The 24863-nt window shown below is 37.1% G+C and overlaps 1 pseudogene; it reads left to right on the forward strand.

Annotated features, from left to right (window-relative positions):
- Positions 1 to 2510, forward strand: LOC147514265 (DNA-directed RNA polymerases II, IV and V subunit 3-like; annotated as a pseudogene).
- Positions 2511 to 24863: the final 22353 nt, after the last annotated feature.

Here is a 24863-nt window from a genome sequence, read left to right on the forward strand (position 1 = left end):
ATGGTGAATGGTCACCCTGATGCATCTGTCACCAGTGTGAGTGGAGTTTGCTCCTATAAGCATCGTCTTGTGTCCTGAGAAGTGACATCTGAAGCCTCAAGCAAAGAAAATTCACTATCTCCCATACAAAAATCTTAACTAATGGCAAACAGATGATAACCTCCCTTACCTAGAAATGGTAATATCTGTGCTTTCTTGAGTAATATCAATTAATCTATCTTCATAGTCACCCAAGCTGCATTTGTCAATCCATATGTGCCTTGACTTGGGTTTAATTTGAATACCATCAACATCAGGCCCTCTACCACCCTCAAACTCTAAATTGCATATTATAACGTGTTCACATTGGATTATACGTTCACCATTGCTTTTTTTGATGAAAAAGAGTGGAAGGATGCATTGCAATTGGGACATAGGACAAGGATTAATGACAATGTCTGAGACTTGTATAGTTTGACATTTAGTAAACTTATTAGAATGCTTCAATTTTCTATTGGCAGTATTGGGTATAATTGTTATCATCTCCATTTTGTACAATTGGTGTAATTAATCATACTAATGATGTAGTGCAACAATATAAGTGATAATTTTGTAAAGAGGCAAGTTACAAAAAGGTAAAATACTTGACACAAACAGCGTTAAAACACGAGACATGGACATCTCTTCATTAAAAAGGGCGAGCCCAGAAAGGCTTGGACCAACTACATTTGGCCTCATTATATATAGTAGCCCTATAAAGCAAGGCCCAAAATATCGATATCGATGAATATATCGGTGTATCCAAAAACCGATATATATTGGATATTTCGGATATATCCATTTTTTTGGTAACCAGTTCAAATTATTTAAAATATCGAAAATATCGGATATATCGGAAATATAATATCGGAAATATCGAATATATATCGGAAATATATTGGAAATATCGGATTTATATTTTAAAATGGTCAAAAAGTCAACCGATATATATCGATTATATCGGAAATATCAATTATATCGGCAATATAAAGTTTTATATCGGAAATTCCGATATATATCGGAAAAAAAAAGAATTCTATATTCGGTAGATATATGTCGGAAATATCGATATCGGTGTACCAAAATACCGATATATATATCGGCGATATATCGAATATATCGGCGATATTTTGGTCCATGCTATAAAGCATATATATATACTTGATTCTCACACTGAAAGCCTGAGAAGAGAGAGAGAGGAGCGAAAAACAAATGTTTCCCAAAGATAAAAATCCAAGAAATGAAAGACGACTACCTGAAATTCGAACTCCATGAAACAGACGCGTCCATGGAAAACGCTCTCCGTCGTGTAATATTAGCGGAAGTCCTGACAATCGCAATCGACCTAGTCGAAATCGAAGTGAACTCAACTGTCTTAAACGAGGAGTTCATCTCACACCGTCTAGGTCTGATCCCATTAACTAGTGACCGTTAGGGCTGGAAATGGAGGGGGTTCGGGTCTGATTCTCACTCAAAATTCTTTACCATATTTGGATCCATCTAGATTCAGGTCGGATTTCGGATATCCATATCCATTAAAAAACACGAAAAAATATATTATTTTAATGATTTTCATATATAAATATAAGATATAAATTAATTTTTAGACATCAAAATATAAATCTTATTAAAATGTTTTGGGTTTTCGGATATTCGAGTCGGATTCTAGTTACAAACATGAAAACTATATTCCATTAAAATGGATTCGAATATGGTCGGATTCGGGTCGCATCCCGTACCATTTTCAACCCTAGTGACCGTGCAATAAACATGCGTTTCTCATGTGACTGTGATGCTTGTGATGGGGATGGACAATGTGAGTACTGTTCTGTCGAGGTTCAACTCTCTGTAAGATGTGATCAAGATCAGACTCAAGATGTTACCAGTGCTCATCTAGTCATCTGTCATCTTCAAAGTACTGACCCTACTGTTTTCCCCGTTGATGTCGCCGTTCGTTCCAGCTCCTTTGGTTACTATGCTTCTGAAAATAGGTATTTTTATCTACTTTTTAACTCTTTTGTCCTTGCTACTTAATATTATTACATTTTGTTTCTCGGGGGATTATTATTGTGAAGTTGAGACGTGGACAAGAGTTGAGACTTCGAGCAATAGCAAGGAAAGGGATCGCGAAAGATCATGCCAAGTGGTCACTTGCTGCAACTGTCACTTTCATGTATGAACCGGAAATCCGTATCAATGAAGAATTAATGGAAAGTTTATCTCTTAAAGAGAAGAATGCCTGGATTGAGAGTAGTCCTACCAAAGTCTTTGTTATTGATCCTAATACCCACCAGGTTTGCCTTCAAATTTAGAGACAAACATCCAATTGTCTCTTTGAAAGACTAATAATGCAAATGGTTCATCTAAAGCTTGTAGCCTGTAGTTCCAAAGCTTAGAAATGATGAAAAAGTGTGGAAGGATGCATTGCTATTGGGACAAAGAACACGGATTAATGAATTTTCCAAAGGTTGAATTCGTTGAAATAAATTACACTGGATATATCATGTAGAGCGCAAAATCACGTATGAGAATTATGAATATGTTATCATGTTAATGGCAAAATACGTATTGGTTGAGCATTTTGGTTATTTTTCTTGCCTTTTTCAGTAGAGTTTAATTCATCTGATATCGACCAAATAAATAATCAGTCAATTAGAGCAAGTAAACAAATGGGCAAAACCAGACAGTGTGCTACTGAACAGTGAAAGAGTTTAGTTTTAGTCGAGTTTTCTTTTTTGTCTCTTACTGGCACAGTAGCACACACTGTTCAGTCCGTCTTTACTTTGCTTCTAGGGTAATTTCCCAATTAGTAACCCATAATGTCAATGTGTTCCCAAGTAGTAACCCACTTCCAATTTTGACTTTTCAATGCGGCTTTTGACAATTTTGCCCTTCAAATAAAAACAAAACACTTTTCTCTCTCCTTTTACAATCTCTCACCTCTTACACTTTTCTCTCTCCTTGTCCCCATGATGTTGACGTATTTGAGTTTGTTTTTAACAAAACAGTATCTCTCTCCCTCTTACTTTTTTCTCTCCTCTTACACTCAATCATTGATTTTTGAGTGTTTTTTTTATTTATTTCTTAACTAATTAAAATGACTAAAAATATAATAGATAAAAATAAATAATAAATAATAAAACAATAAATTTAACACAATCCATCTTCATTCATATAACAAAATTCATATTCCTTGCAAAATAATAAAAGTTACCTCATAATAAAATTAACAAAATATATATTCCATTAAAATGATAAAATTTATATTCTTTTCAAATTTATTACATCAATCCAACAAAATCGAAATTCTAAGTCATGAAGTAGTTTCATCGATTAGATGGGATAATTATTAGTCAATGTACAACACATGTAAAAGAAAGTTGCCGATATACAATGCACATGAGTTTGTGGGTCCCTCACTTATAAGATGAAAATAGATCGATGAATTTGGCGGAAAAACTATTAAGCGGGGAATAATTGAGCGGAAAAACTGTTAGCGATAAAACAAATATACTTGATAGTAAAGTTGCTGATATACAGTGCATGTGAGTTTGTCAGTCTCTCACTTGTAGGACAATGATGTCATCATAAACCCAAACCCACTGTTATTTTCCTCTTAATGGCGTCCACTTCTTCCTATATGTATCCATCATCGTTTCCTTTGTGTACCAATGCATGCAAAAGTCATATGCACATATCTTACCGTCATCGATTGCCTTCATAGCATGGCTACAAGGAAGACCAAGTTCTTTGAAAAAAAAACCGTAAGTGCAAGTCTTCTCCAAAAGGTCTTGTGTGTCAAGACGATCCATCGATTGAGACAGAGTAAACGCGTGCTCACTTGCCCTTACCATCGCGGAAAGGTCTACTCGTGATATCTCGACGAGATGAGCACATCCTCGGCTGATTTGATCAGTTTTGTCTTCAACTTTGACGCCATCACCCGGTAGTCATATAAATGTTTCATTATGTTCAACCTGATACCATTGACAAAATGAGATGTCACTTGCATAGCTCTCTCTGGAAGTATCATCTTATTCCAGCTCTATGTGATTTGTGTAACAAATGCCATGCCTTCTCCTTTTAGCAAAAACACAACACCACGACTCTTTTGGAATCTTAACAATCTTTGCATAACATTTGTTGTCGCAACAATACATTTGGCTCATTAGTCTTACAAATTCTGCCTGTTCGTAAGCTTCAGCTGCTCTTTTCACCTTCCCTTTTGTCTATTGCTTAGTCACACAATTTGAAATGTGTTGTGCACAAAAGCAATGAACCTTTAGGCACGACCTGAAGAATACTTGCATGCCTATCAGAGAGAAGAATAAAGTTTAGCTTAGTCCCAACAACAAGGTCTCTCAACTTTTCCAGAAACCAATCCCAGTAGTCATAGTTTTCCTTCGGGACTATAGCAAATGCAATTGGAAGCACGTGGCTATCACCATCCGCCGCGATAGCAGTTAGTATGACTGACTTGTACCTACCTGTCATGAAAGTGCCATCAATCATAATCCATGGACGAAGATATCTTTTGTAAGCTCGGACAGTGACGCTGTAGCTAACAAACAAACGTTCAAACTTGTGGTCATGGGCGGACGACGTTAATAGCTCGGCGAAACAATTTGAATGCACTCTTTTAAGTTCTTTACAATAATTTGGCAACATTTGGTACGACTCACTGAAGCATTTCCTTATCTGCAAGCAAAAAAGGCAAACGAACATAGGTTAGTAGTTGCTATTGTTGCGTTCATCACTTGATGATATAGCTAAGGCTGTTATCTTCTGTATGTTTCGGAGCCATATCAATATTGTCCCTAAGTTTCGATTTCACAACTTCTGAAACCCATTTTGTAATTGCTTGATGTTGTGAACATATTCCTTAGTATGTAGCTTGCTCACAGTTTAACAAATTACAACGTAGAGAAACTTAAAAATAAAATAAAATAAGAATAATAAAATTAACCGAAGTTCGGGTTCCAAAACCATAAAAGTTACTGACATATGTTTTAAAAGTAACTACCAGATACATACAATAGATCCAAGAGATACTTGACCCAAATTGTACTTAAAAACCACGAGTTCAACATTCAACCAATATCACTGATTACAGGTAAATAAATTACAACTTAGAGAAACTTAATAAAAAAGAATAATAACAAAATAATAATAGATATCACTATTTTAGTACCTAAACTATTAAAAGTTGCTGACAGATGCTTTGAAAGTAACTACCTAAATATGTACATTAGATCCAAGAGATACTTAGCACAAAATGTACTAAAAGAAACACGAGTTATGCCTTTAACCAATATCATCGATCACAGGTCAATAAATTACAACTTAGAAAAACTTACTTGAAAAATATAAATTGCTGATAGATGTTTCAAAAGTAACTACTAAATATGTGCATTATATCTAAGAGATACTTAGCTCAAAATGTACTAAAAAAACACAAGTTCAGCATTCAACCAATATCATCAATCACAAATCAATAAATTAAAATTTGTAGAAACTCAATTGAAAAAAAATATAAAATAAAATAATCACCACCATTTCAGTATCCAAAATAATAAAAGTTGTTGAAAGATATTTCGAAAGTAACTACTAAATATGTGCACTAAATCCAAAAGATACATACCCATTTGACCTAAAATGTACTAAAAAAACGAAGTTCAACATTCAACCAGTATCATTTAGAGAAACTTAATAAAGATAAAATAATATAAAATAAAATAATAATCACCATTTCAGTACCCAAAATCATAAAAGTTGCTGAGATATGTTTCAAAAGTAACTATCATATATATACATAAGGTCCAATATTAAATAACAGTGACGCCGTAGCTAACAAACAAACGTTCAAACTTGTGGTCATGGGCGGACGACATTAATAGCTCGGTGAAACAATCTGAATGCACTCTTTTTAGTTCTTTATAATAATTTGGCAACATTTGGTACGACTCACTGAAGCATTCCCTTATCTGCAAGCAAAAAAGGCAAACGAACATAGGTTAGTAATTGCTATTGTTGCGTTCATCACTTGATGATATAGCTAAGGCTGTTACCTTCTGTATGTTCAAACTTGTGGTCATGGGCGGACGACATTAATAGCTCGGTGAAACAATCTGAATGCACTCTTTTTAGTTCTTTATAATAATTTGGCAACATTTGGTACGACTCACTGAAGCATTCCCTTATCTGCAAGCAAAAAAGGCAAACGAACATAGGTTAGTAATTGCTATTGTTGCGTTCATCACTTGATGATATAGCTAAGGCTGTTACCTTCTGTATGTTTTGAAGCCATATCAATATTGTCCCTAAGTTTCGATTTCACAACTTCTGAAACCCATTTTGCAATTGCTTGATGTTGTGAACATATTCCTTAGTATGTAGCTCGCTCACAGTTTAACAAATTACAACGTAGAGAAACTTAAAAATAAAATAAAATAAGAATAATAAAATTAACCGAGTTCAGTTCCAAAAACCATAAAAGTTACTGACATATGTTTTAAAAGTAACTACCAGATACATACAATAGATCCAAGAGATACTTGACCCAAATTGTACTTAAGAACCACGAGTTCAACATTCAACCAATATCACTGCTTACAGGTAAATAAATTACAACTTAGAGAAACTTAATAAAAAAGAATAATAACAAAATAATCATAGATATCACTATTTTAGTACCTAAAATATTAAAAGTTACTGACAGATGCTTTGAAAGTAACTACCTAAATATGTACATTAGATCCAAGAGATACTTAGCACAAAATGTACTAAAAGAAACACGAGTTCTAGCCTGCCTTTAACCAATATCATCGATCACAGGTCAATAAATTACAACTTAGAGAAACTTACTTGAAAAATATAAATTGCTGATAGATGTTTCAAAAGTAACTACTAAATATGTGCATTATATCTAAGAGATACTTAGCTCAAAATGTACTAAAAAAACACAAGTTCAGCATTCAACCAATATCATCAATCACAAATCAATAAATTAAAATTTGTAGAAACTTAATTGAAAAAAAATATAAAATAAAATAATCACCACCATTTCAGTATCCAAAATAATAAAAGTTGTTGAAAGATATTTCGAAAGTAACTACTAAATATGTACACTAAATCCAAAAGATACATACCCAGCCCCAGCCTAAAATGTACTAAAAAAACACAAGTTCAACATTCAACCAGTATCATTTAGAAAAACTTAATAAAGATAAAATAATATAAAATAAAATAATAATCACCATTTCAGTACCCAAAATCATAAAAGTTGCTGAGATATGTTTCAAAAGTAACTATCATATATATACATAAGGTCCAAAATATACTTAGCCCAAAATGTACTTAAATAACACGAGTTCAATATTCAACTAATATTTTCTATATGTGACAAATATATTTATCAGTTTATAACTCGATCACAAATCAATAAATTAAAACTCAGAGATATTTATGCTAAAAAAACAAGCATTTTAAAAAATGTATATATTTGGTATGTAAGAAATAATATTTATAAGTGACAAACAGATTCGTCATTATGTAGCTGATATATTGTTTGAAAGTAACTACCAAATTCGTACATTATAGGCAAGAAATTTTTTACACAAAATGTATTGAAAAAAAACACAAGTTCATTTTTCAGGTTCTTCTAAAACACCTGCTCCACAATCAAATATCCAACACTCATTGTCAATTCAACTTATCACATTGGAATTTTTTCTCCATTAGATAATTTACCTTTCAATTTTGAACGTCTTCAAACTACTAAATGAAAAAAGATAGATTGGGAATACCTTTTGACAAAGTTGTTACTTGACAACTTACCTTTCTTACGTCTTGGAACTATGATAAGGTTTTAGCGTATCCAAACACACAAAGGTAAAACCTTTTTCATTTGTTGTACAACTTTTAAGTGTAGCTAAACTAAATGATGAGTTTTACATCTTGCTGAACTGATTTTTTCATATCTGTAACAAAAATGGTTGTTAGAGATATGAAAAAATCAGTTCAACAAGTTGATAATTGTTTATTCCATGTGAATTATATATGAACAAAAACTTTAAAATGGATAATATAATTGGTTGTGAGAGATAAATGTAGGATAATGAAAATGGTAAATAGGGAAAAGTGAATAACAAGAGAATTGAAGGATTAAGAAAAAAAAGTTGAAAAAAAATAAAAGAAATTATGTGGAAATGAGCTGAGTAATAAGAAATGTAAGAAGAAAATGAGATATCTCTTTTTTTCCCCGCCTTAACTATTTTCCCCAATTATTCCTCCAACTATTTTCCCCAATTTATTATGTCTTTTGTCACCTTACAAGTGAGAGACTGACAAACTCGCATGCACTGTATATCAGCAACTTTACTAGTGTTAATTGTTTTATCGCTAATATTTTTCCCGCTCAATTATTTCCCGCCTAACAGATTTTCCGCCAAATTCATTTGTCTATTTTCATCTTATAAGTGAGGGACTGACAAACTAATGTGCATTGTATATCAACAACTTTACTGTTACACATTGACTAATTATTATTTGGGATCCTTATTATTTCATCTATTGATAAAACTACTTCATGATTTAGAATTTCGGTTTTGTTGGATTTTGATGTAATAAATTTGAAAAGAATATGAATTTTATCATTTTATTGGAATATATCTTTTGTTTATTTTATTATGAGACATTTTTTATTAATTTGCAAAGAATATAAATTTTGTTATTTGAATGAAGATGGATTGTGTTAAATTTATTGTTTTATTATTTATTAATTATTTTTATATATTATATTTTTAGTCATTTTAATTACTTAAGAAATAAATAAAAAAATACTCAAAAATCAATGATTGAGTGTAAGAGGAGAGAGAAAAGTGTAAGAGGAGAGAAAGAGGAGAGAGAGTACTGTTTTGTTTAAAAACAAAACTCAAATACGTCAACATCATGGGACAAAGAGAGAGAAAAGTGTAAGAGGTGAGAGAAAAGTGTTTTGTTTTTATTTGAAGGGCAAAATTGTCAAAAGCCGCGTTGAAAAGTCAAAATTGGAAGTGGGTTACTACTTGGGAACACATTGACATTATGGGTTACTAATTGGGAAATTACCCTTGCTTCTATATCTAGTTGTTTTCAAGGGGCCGGTTTATTTCTTTAAAGATTTGCTCTTACTTCAACTGGTCTCACATAAATTTCTCTAATAACATCTGGCTTAATCACCGTACCAAAAGATAATATCAGCAATGGAAATACAACTTAACGTGTATAGTGTTTAAGATCGCTGATTTGATGTAAACGTTAAGAGGAATGCTTAAATGCGACATCACCATGGAAGAAACCGACTCAATTTTTTTCTAGAAATCCTCACTATTTTATGTATCAAACTTTGATTCTTGTTTTGTTTTCTTCATAAAGTCTAATCAGTTCACACAATCTTAACCGTAAAAGAATTTCATGCAAAATCGTCTCAACTTTTAATTGGACAATTTTTCGCGTATGTCATGGGAATCATAATTTAATGGTGGTGTCATGAATTCAAGTTGTGAACCATGAGGCTGATTGTTTAGGTTCGAAGTCAATAAAGGTCTACGATTTCATTACAAATAAACGCTGAAAACTGTTGTCTAATATATTTGCTTTGCTTTCTTTCAATTATATATTCTTTGAGCGACAATGTTAATCCTCAATACAAACTGATTTGACACGGAAAATGACACTAATCTCCAACTCTCCAAGTAACAATACCTCGAAGTTCATCATACACACATATAAGAAATCAGTTCGTGTTGATAGTTTGATACTTTTATCTTTGCCAAATCTATCTCTCAGTTCTCATGGACTAACATAGATTTCTAAACTAATTAAAATTCCTCCACTAAACTGATTTTTAAGCATGATAATTAATATCGAAACCTGATTCATATTGATGGTGCTAATGTAGGAGGGGTGGTTGGACAATTTCAAATGAATCTGTGTTCGACACAATAATTTCTTCAAATAAAAATTTTTTTGAAAAAACAAGATCAGTATTGGGCAGAGAAAACAAAAATAATATGAGGGCTTTTTCTGACCACATATTTTCCAACCCGTAACCGGTAGTCGAAGTGCCCACCTAGGGGTAGCGTTGACATTTCACATATTTTCATTCGTCCCCAATTTCTCGTATTTTCTATTCTTCTCAATTAGATTGCGCGCACAAATTTATACCCCTTCCACCTCTTCTTAAATTAATGGTCAATCATTTACTTCTTTCACTCTCTAAAGTTTACAACAAGGAACTAGAGCAAAAAAGAGTGACAACAACCAACAACACTATACGGCTTGAATACGTTCGAACATTGAGGTTAGTTTATCATCCAATCATTGAAGTCGATTTAATCTTTCCTCTACTCTTTAAGGTACATTAGAATTTATCATATTTAGGTCATTTGTACTAAAAAAAAGTTTCTTTTATTTAGGTAGGCACTCCTATGACGAATCAAATAAGGTTCGATGATGACGAAGAGTTTCTTAGAAGTCTATGTATCGAAAGTTTTGCGTATGATGAAAGTGATTCTGTGGATGTGGAATCAACTGTTTCCCTGATGGAGAATGAAAATATTGACAGTAGTGATAGCGATGCTGAAGAGTCTGATACATATAGGGCTTATATAGAAGACAAAGCAACATTTTTATCTATGTAGTTCAAGACCTCGAACGAGGCCTACACTATTTATAATGAGTATGCCAAATCAGTCGACTTTGGTGTTCGTAAAGATGTTTATAGAATTCATCCAAATGGAATTGCTATTAAGCGGAGATTTGTGTGTTCAGCCGAAGGTGAACGATATGCAGATAAACTCCAATCGATGACACCCAAAAGAACACCCAGACAGGTCACTAGGTTCAATTGTAAAGCTCGCATTGTTGTTGTTTTTTATTCTGAAGCATAGTTGTGGACTCTGTGAAAAAGTTTATTGGGGAACACACACATCCACTTGTACTGCATCTGAGTTCAATGTTTCTTCGGTCACATAGAAATGTGAGTCGAGAAGCGTTGGAATTTGCTACATGCCTAAATGATGTCGATGTTCATAAATGCTAAGTGATGGGTCACTTTGCAGATATAGCTGGAAGTTTCCTTAATGTTGGTTTTACGAAAAAAGACTTGTATAACAAAATGGGAAAATAGAGGAGAAGTCGTTGTATTGATGGCGACGCCAACACACTGCTTGCCAACTTAGAGGACAAGGTGAAGTTAGATCTTTCATTTCATTACAACTATGAGTTAAATGCGAGTGGGTAGTTGGCTGGGCTATTTTGGGGGATTCCACCTCTGATAAGCACTCAAAACTGTAATATTAAACCCCGAGAGACATAATATTTTGGTCAATTATGTGTTTAATAATCATGAAATAATTATATTTTCGTACTTTTGCAGGTTTCCGCAGTTAACGTGAATATGATAATAAAACATGCATTGAAGTACGGGAATATTGGAATTATTGAAGTCTTCCCACTCAGCCCCAGTGAAGCCCAACAAAGCCTGACTAGAGCCGAAGATTCCAAAGGGACAAAACCAGTGCAGAACGGGTACACATATAAAGAAGCAACAAACTTCCGAAGCTCACATCATTCAAACCTGGACGCCGACTTCGGCTAGTGAACTAACAGAGCAACCAAGGCGACGAACTCTACACAAAGACAGAAAGTTGTAAAAATGCCAAAATCGGCGCCGCCACTGAACACACCACGTAGACCCATTCTGCGGGCCCAAAAGGCATGACGAGTCAGCATAGGCAGGTGGCAAGTGATGGTCCACAATTTTGTGCCACCTTGAAAAAGGAAAAGACACGTACCAATTCAATGTTTTGAATTGAATTGGGCAAAAGGACAAAACAAAACAAAAAAGGACAAAACAAAATATAATAGGACAAAACTTTGTATATAGTTTTGAGTTTAGCAAATTGAATGAAACAAAACATTTTAATGAGGGGGCTTCACATGAAGGGTCTGGAGACTATTTATATGAGAAGGGTCTCCAACTTTTATGCTCCCGTTTTTTTAGTTTAGTTTTCGCCTACATAGTATAGACTATAGTTTGTAGCTTTCATTCCAATACGTAGTTTACATTCCGTCATTTTCCCTTGCAGCAGCTTTAGTACTGTAAGTCTTCTTTCTTAATAAAAGTCATTTCTTTTCAAGTTTAATTTCTATTATGCATTTACTTATTTATTGTATACAGCAAGTTCAATTATTCATCCAATGATTATGAGCTAAACCCCCCCCCCCCTCTCAGGGGGAGGGTTATAATGCTCGTGTGAGGATCCGGATTGACACTTTAACGTTCTAGAATCACAACTTAGGAATTAGGTATAGATTATACATCCGGTCCCAAAATGATTGAGAATGTACAAGTTTGGAGTGCTGATGCTCCAGAACAGTCTCGTGAGAGACCCAAAATGTCTCGCGCGCGACTCTATAGTGTCAGACAGCTTTCTAATTTGTCCAGCTGATGTATAATCGAACCAGGAGCTGAAATGATATTCTAGAGATAAAATATTAGTTCAACTCCTTATGCTAGTGAGATGAGCTCAGAGATGCGTGCATCTCGCTAGGGATCGATACTCGATGTTGTCTCGGGTTTGTCTAAGAACTCGAGATGGATTAGAGCCGTAGTGATGTGGTAGTATAATTGTTAAAACTGATTCTTGCACGAGTACGGTTAACCCTTCCCCTGTTTCTCTTTCACTGTTATTTACGTAGAAATCAATCGTTATTAATTTAAGTTACCTGCATTATCGTTAAGTTACTTAAACCAACTAAATAACTTAAAATCCTACTCACCAAAAGTTGTAAATCCAATTGTAAACCTTACTGAGCCCTAAGGTATGAACGATCTCTTACTCTAATTATCCTACCAAACCCACGTGAGTAAGGTAACTTGACTAAACGGACGACTAACGGACTTTGGACTTTGGACTGTGGACCTCGAACTTCGGACTGTGGACTTGGGCTTAAGTAAAACCAAAACGTGAAATTATACATTTATCAAATAGAGCCGTTGCACGCCTAAGGACTCCGGACATTAAACGTAATAACTGGAATACATCCAAAAAAATAAAATAACCCCGCTCTCCTACCCCCTCATCTTTTCAATTCTCATTTCTTTTGTGATACTAATGTGTTACGGACCTGTTTGTCCCAACTTTTCTTTTTCTACTAACAGATATCTGTGAACCAGATCTTGTTTATCTTTATTAGCACAATCTACGTATTCCGTAGGAAGTTGAAGTACTGAACTAATAAAAGAGTCTCGGACGAGACTATATTAGTAACACGCGAGACTAACCTGGAGTATCAACACTCCGGTTTTCAGGTACAAGCCATTTCCCTTCTCAATACTATTTTGGACTCTCTAGTCCTGTTTATCCACCATCCAGTAACTTCACGAGCTCAGGAGTTAATTCGATCATTGTACGAGGAATCGCGGACGCCAGGTTTCGAATTCTTAAACTCCTCAAACTTTGTCGAGGATATTATTTGGTTGTTTGCTATAACCTGTTTTACCCCGCATATTTGTGTGTTGGTATGAGAACTCTTTGCATGTATAGAATTTTTTCTACGTAAGTGTGGTTCGCCATGACATATTGACATTAATACGATTAAAATGATTAGAATATATTTGGATGTCTGCGTAATTTCAAACCACCTGCTTAGAATATTTTTGTATGTGTATATTACATCAATTCACGTACGCGGTATTCATTTGCATGAGTTCGTTCTCGATATTCCCCTAGCTCGTATCTAGTTGCATGTATTTTTAGCTATATATTATTGCGTGTGTAGGACGTGTTTTTATTAACGTACAAGTAATATAGAGTTGTATGTGTAGACTTCCTATGTAAAACTAGCATGTGTTAATTGTATGTTTAATATTCTATTTTCGCATCTCTCGTCTTTAATTGCATGTTTCGTCATCATGTCTCCATAATACATTAATTACGTAAACACAAAATACAAAAAAAATTAAAAAAATTAAATAATAATAATAATAATATATATATATATTAATAATACCCCGCAAATACACCATCATAAATCATCATCCTATTCCATCAGTGTTTAGGAAACTTGAAAGATGGAGGTTGCCTAATTAAGGAACGTGCTAGCACGAACAACCTCCCTCAATTATCTCAGGTGACCTGGCTGTTGGAATATTCACACGTTATCCTAGCTTACCTGCTCAAGTCCAGCAACAGCTCAGGAAGACGTGCTTCACCTCCCTCCTTCCTTAATTCTAAATCCTCCTGTCATAATTTGTTCCTTATGAGCCTAGAATTAAAACTTGTGTTTGTATGAGACTACGGTTTGGTACTAATAAGGAATTACAACTTACATATCGTAGTCGGAAATACAATAAACAACTGCTTAAGTTATCTCCTAGACATAGTTCTTCCTCCGTAAACCAACCTCGTCAAGTATCTCCGTTGCCATTATCTCTCTTAGTTATGGCCCAGGAAAATCCCACAGTTGAGAAGCCCCTTTCGACTTCAGCATGCGCCTTTACAGAAGGACTCGCGCTTCTGCATTAAACTCGATGAGATTGCAGGAGATTTCCGCAAACATTTTCGGTTTGTTACCTGTTTACCATGGTCTAGACCATGAAAAACCATACAATCACCTTCGTCGGATGCAACAAGTAGTCACCACTTTCCGTCATCCGACCGTTACCAACGAACAAGTCTTGCTTAGGTTGTTTCCCTTCACCTTAGCTGATAAAGCTTCAGTTTGGCTCGCAGGCGAAGCGCCGCAATCCATTAACACATGGGCCAAACTCGTACAAGCATTCGTGATAAAGTTCTATACTCTAAAGAAAACTACAGAAATGCTTCAGAAGGTTCAATTCTTTCGCCAGCACCCCCAGGAATCCTTTTCTGAAGCATGGAGCAGATTTACTGATCTGCTTCTCGAATGTCCCCATCATCAACTCGACACCGCTGTCTTAGTCCGTTCATTCTTTAAAGGTCTCTCTGACCATCAAAAGGAAACATTAGATATCATGAACGGCGGTTGTTTCATGGACAAAGGTGCTACTGAAATATACACTTTTCTTGAGAAACAGGCTTCACGAAGCACCCAATGGGGTAACACTGATTCTTCCAGATCTTCTAAAGACACTCCTACCAAAGTTACGTTTATGTTCGAGGTCAAACCCGATCCCGAATTAAAAACTCTAATCGAGTCCCTAACCAAAAAGGTTGATGCTCTTTCGGTTCAAGTAAATGATCAAAACCCAAACAAGTCACGGCTGCCAACGCTTCCCCATGTCCTCTTTGCTTAAGTCCTGAGCACACCAATTTTTATTGTCCTTTGGCATATGAGTGCCCTCCCCAACCATCTGAAGAGGCTTGTGCACCTTGGCGACAACATCCGAATTTGGCGTGGGGCCCCCCTGCCCAACAACAAGCTCCTCCGGGTGTCAACAACGCTCCTGTACGACCACCTGCGAACTACAATTACTACCGTCAAAAAAATCCTTCGAAATTCCAGCAAGGGCAAAGTTATTTTCCCAACAACACGAATATAGGGTACCAAAACAACTGCAGTCTTGTTCCTGCTAATCAAGGATATGGCTACCAAAATCAACCCGTAAACAATAACTGTGAACTTGTTCCTGCTGCTCTACTGGTACAATCCATTGCCGATAAAATAGCTGAAACTTTTCTGACTTACATGAATTAACATAATCAAATCCTAGCATCTATCCAACAGTCTCTTCAGCTGTTAGCACAGGATAAAAGTCAAAAGGGCATGTTTCCTGGCCAAGCAGTTCCAAACCCTAAGCTTACAAACACTGCCTTTGAACTCAACAATGCACTATGATCTAGTAATCCCAGCCAGGGTGAGGTCAATTCCATCACCACTCTTCGTTCTGGCCGAACCGTAGACAATCACATATGTATGCCAGACGTCCAATCGACGAAAGCAGTGGCTGACGTCCTTCCAACTCCTACCTTGCAACCTATAGCGGATGAAGTTGTTCCTTCCAAATCTTCATCCACGTCCCTAGGGAAAGACGCCACTGATCCATATGCGTGATTCTGCCCAAAAGCTCCATTCCTGCCCGTTTGGCAAAGAACAAACCTGACGAACATGTCGATGAGATCTGTGAAACCTTCAAAAATTTGACTATAAACCTACCTTTTCTAGATGCGCTTAAGCATTTGCCCAAGCATGCCAAGTTTTTTAAGAACATGTGCACCAACAAACAACGTATAAATGTTCCTCAACAAGCGTTCCTCACTGAGAAGTTTCCCTCGATTACTACTACCAATGGTGTGGTTAAATACAAAGACCCAGATCGACCAACTGTACCATGCACGTTGGGCGACAAGTATACCGCTACCGCACTTTTAGACCTAGGCGTCAGTGTTAACCTACTTCCCTACTACTTATTTAAGCAGTTAGGTCTTCATGAATTAAAATCTACCAATATGACTCTGCAACTCGTGGATCGCTCCATCAAGTACCCAAAGGGCATAGTAGAAAACGTCATAGTCAAGGTCCAAGATTTTTACTACCCAGTTGATTTTGTCATTCTATATACCGAAGTAGCCTGTGACTCCATTCCTATCATTTTGGGACGTCCATTTCTTGCAACTGCTAACGCTCTCATCAATTCTCGGGATGGTTCAATGACATTGTCTTTCGGGAATCTTTCTGTCGAAGTCAATGTGTTCAAATTAATGAAACAATTTCCCGATCCTATAATGAAGGATGAGATTAGCTTGGTTGATAGTCTGGCACACGATTATTTCACAAACTCTTTTCCCGAAAATGAGGCACACCAATTCCTTTCTTTTAATCCTGAGTTTGACAATAACTTATACGTTAAGGATGTGCAAGAATTATTAGAGTCAATACCACTATTTGACTCTACTGCTGCAATACCAACCGATCCAGACGAACCTGACTCGCTCTTTTCCATTGAAGAGACGGCCCCTCATGAATCCTTGATCCCCACTCCTCCAACTCCATATTTAAAACCTCTACCCTTTGATTTGAAGTACGTGCATCTCGATCCCGATGGTAGTCACCCTATAATAATTTCTTCTCACTTGACTACTGACGAAGAAGCACGTATGATTCGTGTCATCTGTGAACACCGCTCCGCTATCGGTTGGTCCTTAGATGATATCAAAGGAATAAACCCTAGTGTATGCACGCATCGCATACATCTGGATGACTGCACAAAGACATCATGAGAACCGCAATGTCGCCTTAATCCCGCCATGAAAGAGGTGGTGAGAACCGCAATGTCGCCTTGATGCGGGTATCATATACCCTATCTCTGATAGTGACTGGGTTAGTCCTGTCCACGTTGTTCCCAAAAAGTCCGGCATTCAAGTTGTACAAAATGAAAATGGTGAATGCATCTCCACTCGCATTCCATTAAAATGGAGAATTTGTATTGACTATTGCAAACTTAATGCCAGAACATGTAAAGATCACTTCCCTCTTCCATTTATTGACCAGATGCTAGAACGTTTAGCCGGTCATGCTTACTACTATTTTCTTGATGGCTATTCTGACTACTTCCAAATTGTCATCGATCCCGCCGATCAAGAAAAGACAACTTTCATATGTCCCTTTGGAACCTTTGCATACAAACGAATGCCCTTTGGTCTTTGCAATGCCCCTGGTACGTACTTTCCAACGCTGCATGCTTCACATTTTCAATGATATGGTAGAACGTTATATGGAAGTCTTCATGGAAGACTTTTCCATTTATGGAAATTCTTTTGACGACTGCCTATCCAACCTTTCTAAAGTGTTAACGTGTTGAAGAGAAAAATCTGGTACTTAATTGGAAGAAGTGTCATTTCATGGTTACCAAAGGAATTGTTCTAGGTCATATTGTTTTAAAAGACGAGATAGAGGTTGATAAAGCTAAAATTATTAAAATTGCTTCGCTACCCTTCCCACGAACAGTTCGTGATATCCGTGCCTTTTAGGCCCATTTGGGTTTTCTGGGCGATTCATTGGGATTTTTCTAAATTTGCTTTCGACCCTTAACCCAATCTCTGCTTAAGGATCGCCTTCGACTTCAATTTCAATTGCAAACAAGCTTTTGAAACTCTAAAACCGCCGCGACTACCGCTCCTATCATTCAACCCCCGATTAGTCTCAACCATTGGTGATGTGTGACACTAGCGACTTTGCTATTATTGGTGTCAGATACTAGCCAACGACGTGACGACAAACCCATTGTCATTTACTACGCTAGTAAAACTCTTAATGACACTCAACGTAATTACACAACAACTGAGGAAGAGTTCCTAGATGTCGTCTATGCTTTGGATAAGTTTCGCCCTTACCTAGTTGGATCATCCACCATCGTATATACTGACCATGCCGCACTTCGGTACTTACTCGCGAAAAAGGACACGAAACAGCAATTGTTCCGATGGATCCTTCTCTTGCAAGAATTCACCCTGGAAATCAATGACAAGAAAGGAACTGACAATGTCGTGGCTGACCATTTATCAAGGCTAGTTGGTGACGTTGATAGTGATTCTGAAGCCATCTGTGATTCCTTCCCAGATGAGCATTTGTACTCCATTTTCTCCTCTCCATGGTACACGGATATAGTTAACTACCTTGTTACTGAGGAAGTTCTTTCCTCTTGGTCACGTCCTGATCATAAAAAATTCTTATCCACTGTTAAATATTATTTCTGGGAAGACCCCTATCTCTTTGAGTATTGTTCCGACCAACTCATTCATCGTTGCATTCCCGACTGGGAACACACCGATGTTTTATCTTTTTGCCATGAACAATCTTGCAGTGGTCATTTCAGTGGGAAGAAAACTGCAGCCAAGGTTTTACAATGTGGTTTTTACTGGCCTATCCTTTTTTGCGATGCACACGAACATTGCATAGCTTGCATTCGTTGCCAGCACCTAGGTCAAATTACCAAACGCAATATGATACCCCTAAATCCTATCTTAATTGTAGAAATTTTTGATGTTTGGGTCATTGATTTTATGGGACCCTTCCCTATTTCTGAAGGTTTTCTCTACATTCTAGTCGCTGTGGACTATGTGTCTAAATAGATTGAGGCACTCGCATGTCGCTCAAATGACCATAAGACTGTAGTGAAATTTGAAAAAGAAAACATTTTCTCTCGTATTGGTGTCCCCAAAGCTATCATCAGTGATGGGGGTACACATTTTTGTAATAAAATTTTTGGGTTTTTAATGAAGAAATATAGAGTTACTCACAAAGTTGCTACTCCATATCACCCACAGACGAGTGGCCAAGTGGAAGTCTCCAACAAAGAGATAAAGTCCATTCTGGATAAAACTGTCAATCCATCAAGAAAAGACTAGTCTCTCCTTATCGGATGTCTTGTGGGCATATCGAACAGCATTTAAGACACTTATAGGGATGTCTCCTTACAGCATTGTTTTCGAAAAACCTTGTCATCTGCCAGTTGAACTTGAGCATCGTGCCCTTTGGGCCATCAAAAGCTTCAATTACAATATCAACGAGGCAGACGAGAAGTGAAAACTATAATTAAATGAGCTTGAGGAGATTCGGAGTGATGCTTATGATCTCTCAAAATCCTACAAATCTAATATGAAAAAAGTGCACGACAAGCACATTTTGTGTAAAGATTTCAAAATTGGCCAAAAAGTTTTACAGTACAACTCTAGATTACACATTTTTCCTGGTAAATTGAAAACATGATGGTCTAGTCCTTTCATTGTGTCAGCTGTGACCCATTATGGGGCAATCTCTTTGTTTAATCCACAAGATAACAACGAATTTCAAGTAAATGGACAACGCCTCAAACATTACCACGAGTTACACTCCCCAACTGTTGAACAGACTCTTCTCCAGGATCCGGTCTACATAGACTAGATGTTTCATTTGGCGTACTCAATCTTGTTTCTGTGGAGGGTACGCCATTTTGGTAGCCGGGCCATCTTCTATGTTATGATCTCAAAAGTTCTTTGAAGTGTGTGGTTGCAAGCGCCGGAGCCGTAGTCCATAAAAACTCTATTTCAGAACTGAGTAAAAATATCTTCTGCAACACGAGCAAATGTTCCTACTGGTAAACGATGGGTACCTAAAATTTCACCTCCTTCTTTCTCTTCCCTTTTCTACTCTCTGCCTCGCGAACTTCAGCTAATCATTTGGTGTAAGTCTCACCCATAAAGAATAGGTAATGGTCGTAGTACTTTTGCTCGTAAATGATGTGTGCGAAGGATGGGGCGGTTTATGCATTGTCAAACACCCTTCTGTTCAGGTCTTGACTTCTTATCCAATACTAGCCGGTATAAGGTATACTTTTGTCTGACACCATCTGCGCAGGATAAACTTCGTCGCCGTGCCGTTTCTCCCACGGGTTGGAAATCGTCTTGAGAATATGACGTTAAAAGACTCGCAAACGTCTTGAGAATTTGACGTTAAAAGACTCGATTCATCTTGAGGATCTGACTTTAAAAGACTCACCTTGTAGATATGTATATATTGTTGCCTTTTAAAAATTCCCCTTGCATTAAGTTGTGCACGTAGAGATTCATGTTCAACCTCGGATGTTGCATACTTGGAACACGTACGGGCAATGGATTCCACCAGACCAACCCCTAGAATTGGTTACTTTGAGTTCCCTTTGGGGCAGCTTGAGGATAGCCATATGTAATAAGGGCAATATTATTAGACCGTAGCGCGCACAGTCCAGATGGTACCGTGCTGCCCCTAATCCCATAATACATAGAGGTAAAGCCATAGTCTGGTTGGATTGGGTTCGCTCCAGAGCCGACATGATAGTTGCCTATGAATTTAGATGGTGACTCTTCTGGACATCTAGTGTTGTTCACATTAATCTCCCTTGTATATAAATAAAAACTTTGTTTATAAATAAAACAACCCTCCTTCTTTTCAAAAACTGTTGTGACCTTTGAGAATGACTCATATAATTGGATGGCATTTTTCGTGCCGATCATTTCGATAGCTCATTCATCCAATTCGGAGTCCGAACGAGTCATGTGTGAGCGTTTAGATTTTTTAGGCTTAAATTGGACTTTAGGCTTGATTTGGGTTTGGGAAAGATTTTGAGCCCAACCAAATCTCGTTATTCTCGGTCCATTTAAACCCGAGACACCCATCCCACGTGTCACAATTTCGTTTTTCGATCTTCTTCTCCAAAATCCGGATCTTGTTCCCTCACGATTTAGTCTCGCACGAGACAGGCCCACGTTAAAACCAAGTCTCGCGCGCGACCCCCACAGCTTAGAATCGAATTCCCTTCCGTCAGCAACTCCCATTTCTCCCCCTCATCTCAAATCAATATCCAGCCTCTTCTTACGATCACCAATGGCAGGAAACAGGCAAATTTCGGTGGAGAAATTTTTTGGAGCTCTATTTGAAAATGAGATGTTTGCTCCATTCTTCGATATGGAAATACACTCTAGAGGATGGGAGTATTTGTTGTATGCCAATGGCGGGTTCCATTCAACGGATTTGGTGATGAAATTTTACGACAATGGGAGCTTTAATGGCGACCATTTTTGGGTCAACATCGATGGTGTGCGCCGCAAAGTCACACCCGCTTTGATCTCCGGGGTCACAGGCATACCTCTGGTCGACCACGTGCTGACTCAGCAGCAGTCTGTGTATCCACGGACTTACGACCTAATGCTCGACACGTTAATCGAGGGCGAGTATAATATGGATGGAAAATGCGCGTATCGGCGCTCGGTGCGACAGAACCAGCTGGCGTGACTCAATGGCTGGGACAGAACGTCATTGGCACCTCGGAGCCCTCAGACATCAACAAGACATTCCTCCACCTACTCTGGATCCTCCAGGAGTGAAAGGGTAACTTCTGCATAGTCACCTTTCTTTTTGATATCATTACGCATGTCACCCTCAGGTCAGCCCCTCTTACCGTTCTTGTAACACAAGTTATGATTAATTTGGGTTTCCTGTCTGCCACCCCGTTAGTACCTATGCTACCATATGAGAATATGCTTGTTTTCAAGAAATGCATACTGGCCCCATGGGAACCCACAACACCAATGGCAGCTAAGCACGCTAACGTAGGTCCAACTCACCCACCCTTCTTTGATGAGACTGCTATGATTAAGATGAGCCATCCTATGGATGCCTTATGTGCTATGAACAGTGGCATGAGAGACATGTACACTCGCCAGGTATCGATGAAACATACCATGGGCGAGTTAAGGACGGATATGACCACTCGCCACGAGTCGCTGACAGACATCATGGGCGAATTTCAGCAAGAAATGCGAGCTTCCATGAATGCATTTCAGGACCATATGACTACTCACCAGAACCAATTCCAGCGAATGCTAATGGTAAACCAGCACCAGTTTCAAGCTCAAGTGATGGATACTCTAGGTGACATTCCTCCACAGGAGCTCAAACTGCATGCCGTCGTAGGACTCCTGGTTCTTCTTCTGCAGCCCCTGAGGATTCTCAGTAGCCAATTTATTTTCTCGGTCTTGTATATTATTTATGTCGGATATTTTATTTACTTGTTTGCATTTTAATTTTCTAACCTAGGATGTCTGTTATTTCCTACATTTTCTAAAATTTCTGCCTTGTCAAATAGTATATTAGTTATCTCCAATATTATATTATATAGGTAGGAACATATATAATAATATATATACATATATATATTTTAGACGTCACACTTAACGGCAAATTTTACTGTCAACTAACGTTTTACAAAATGGTCAGAAAACTGTCATGAAAACGCACCAAAAACGGTCAGAAAACGATCATGAAATCGCATCCAAAAACAGTCAGAAAACGCCTCAATTTTCTTTCTATAAATAAGTTCAACACATCTTTCACATTCACTCCTTTCATCTTCTCCCCTATACACTTCTTATTCTAAATATCGTTTTTTTAGTTCGCTCCAAATTTCAAGCTTCATGGATGCACTAGAAAAGTTTGAGTAGCTGCAAATTGAATATGCTACTCAAGTCTTCATGCTCGTTTGTTTTATTATAGTAATGTTGTTAATGTGGCATATAGTCCTATCTAATATTTAGGTTTGTATTTTATTCCCTGTGTCAGTATGATGTATTTCCACACCTCTGTACGTTCTTACATCTTATTGTGATATTATATTTACATCTTCCTTGTCCTTCTACTTACGCTATTTATTTACGCTAAAAAAAAAGAAAAAAAAAAAAAGGCACTCCTTGTAGTCACATGCCCCATTCTTCTCCACACTACATCCACTTTTGCACCATAATTTAGAAGATGCACGTGGTCTAACTACCCTGTGACACCTCGATCCGTATCTTTTACATCTTCGGATTGGTGCCTATTTATAGCAAGAATAGACACCTCTCAAATCCAATCTTCCCTCTTTCATTAAATTTTCTTCACCACTCCATCTTTAATGGCCCTCACCCGAATTTTCGTGCCCGAGCAAAATTTTATGAAAAATTTCCAAAACGGTCTTTTTCATCCATTTTTTGACACAGAAATTTTACGTCGAGGATGGTTCCCTCTATTACATCACAAGCAGACATTTTATTCTGGAGAATTGGTCCTGCTATTCTATAAACACGGTTATTTCCAAAACAAGCAATTCTTTGTCTGTGCAAACGGATGCGAACGTGAATTAACTATGGAAATCATCTCTGAGGTACTTTAAATTCCCATTACGAACCAGGGGGCACCTTCAGGATTCACCATTCGACAATATCAGGCATCTGGTGTTTGCAACTATCCTTTATGGCGAATACAACCGGAAAAACCATATTGTTTATCAGTGATCCTTGCAAAGAAACCAATTACTAATGGCTAGCTCATAATGTGCTCGACACATCTAAGACTTCCGAAATAACAAAACCCCTCCTCCATCTACTCTGGGTCTTGCAGACTAACTGCAATGATTTTTGCATAATTAAATTTCTTTGGAACGCGATCGCATGTGCCAGGAAAAAGGCAGCTCCTTTGCCAACCATTGTGACACTTATCATGATGCGTTGGGGTTTTCCTATTACCGCTCCTAATACACCTCTCAGAACAGCTAACATTCTCACCATTCACTTAGTTTGTATTTACGGTTTATGGAATCCCGATGTTGCAAAGAACTATGTCTGTGCAGAAACAGGTGAAGCTTGTTCCGCTGACCACATCTTCACTGAAAATGCAATACGCAACGTATTTAATCATATGGAAGGCCTTCATTTAATTCACCAAGGACTGATGACATTATACAAACGTCAGAACATTATCATCACTAGTCTTCTTGAATTTCACGACCTGCGGACAATACAAGAAGAGGAACAAGCACAATTCTTGAACAGCCACAACCAGTTCTTGGCAAATCACACTCTCATAATGGAGAACCACGCAGAGATTTACCAGACACAGAGCGAAATGTTGCACGGATTGGCGACATCGAGAATCTTATAAATGGATTTCTCTCATAAAAATATCCTCGCCGTTACTTGGGCCCATGACACAATTTAGATTTTGCAATTTTATGTTATTTGTCATTTTCTTTTTAGTTGTTAATATAGTGCAATTTTCCTATGGTTATAAATGTCATTTGTTTTACTTAGTCATTTCCATCGTATCCTCATTTTTGTTTATCTTTGTCTACAGGTTGTATCTTTCTTCACACGTCTTCTACAATGGCATCTCCAAAGATTATTCTAGAACAATCTTTCCATTCGTTGCTGAATTCTCCTGCATATGGACATCTTTTCATAGACTTCATCACACAAGTTGGTTGGAACTCCTTCATATTACACACTGAGTAGACATCCTCTCCAGGTTTGGCAACTTATTTTTATGATCAT

This window comes from Coptis chinensis, chromosome 2 (assembly GCF_015680905.1).
Source record: "Coptis chinensis isolate HL-2020 chromosome 2, ASM1568090v1, whole genome shotgun sequence".
NCBI lineage: Eukaryota > Viridiplantae > Streptophyta > Magnoliopsida > Ranunculales > Ranunculaceae > Coptis > Coptis chinensis.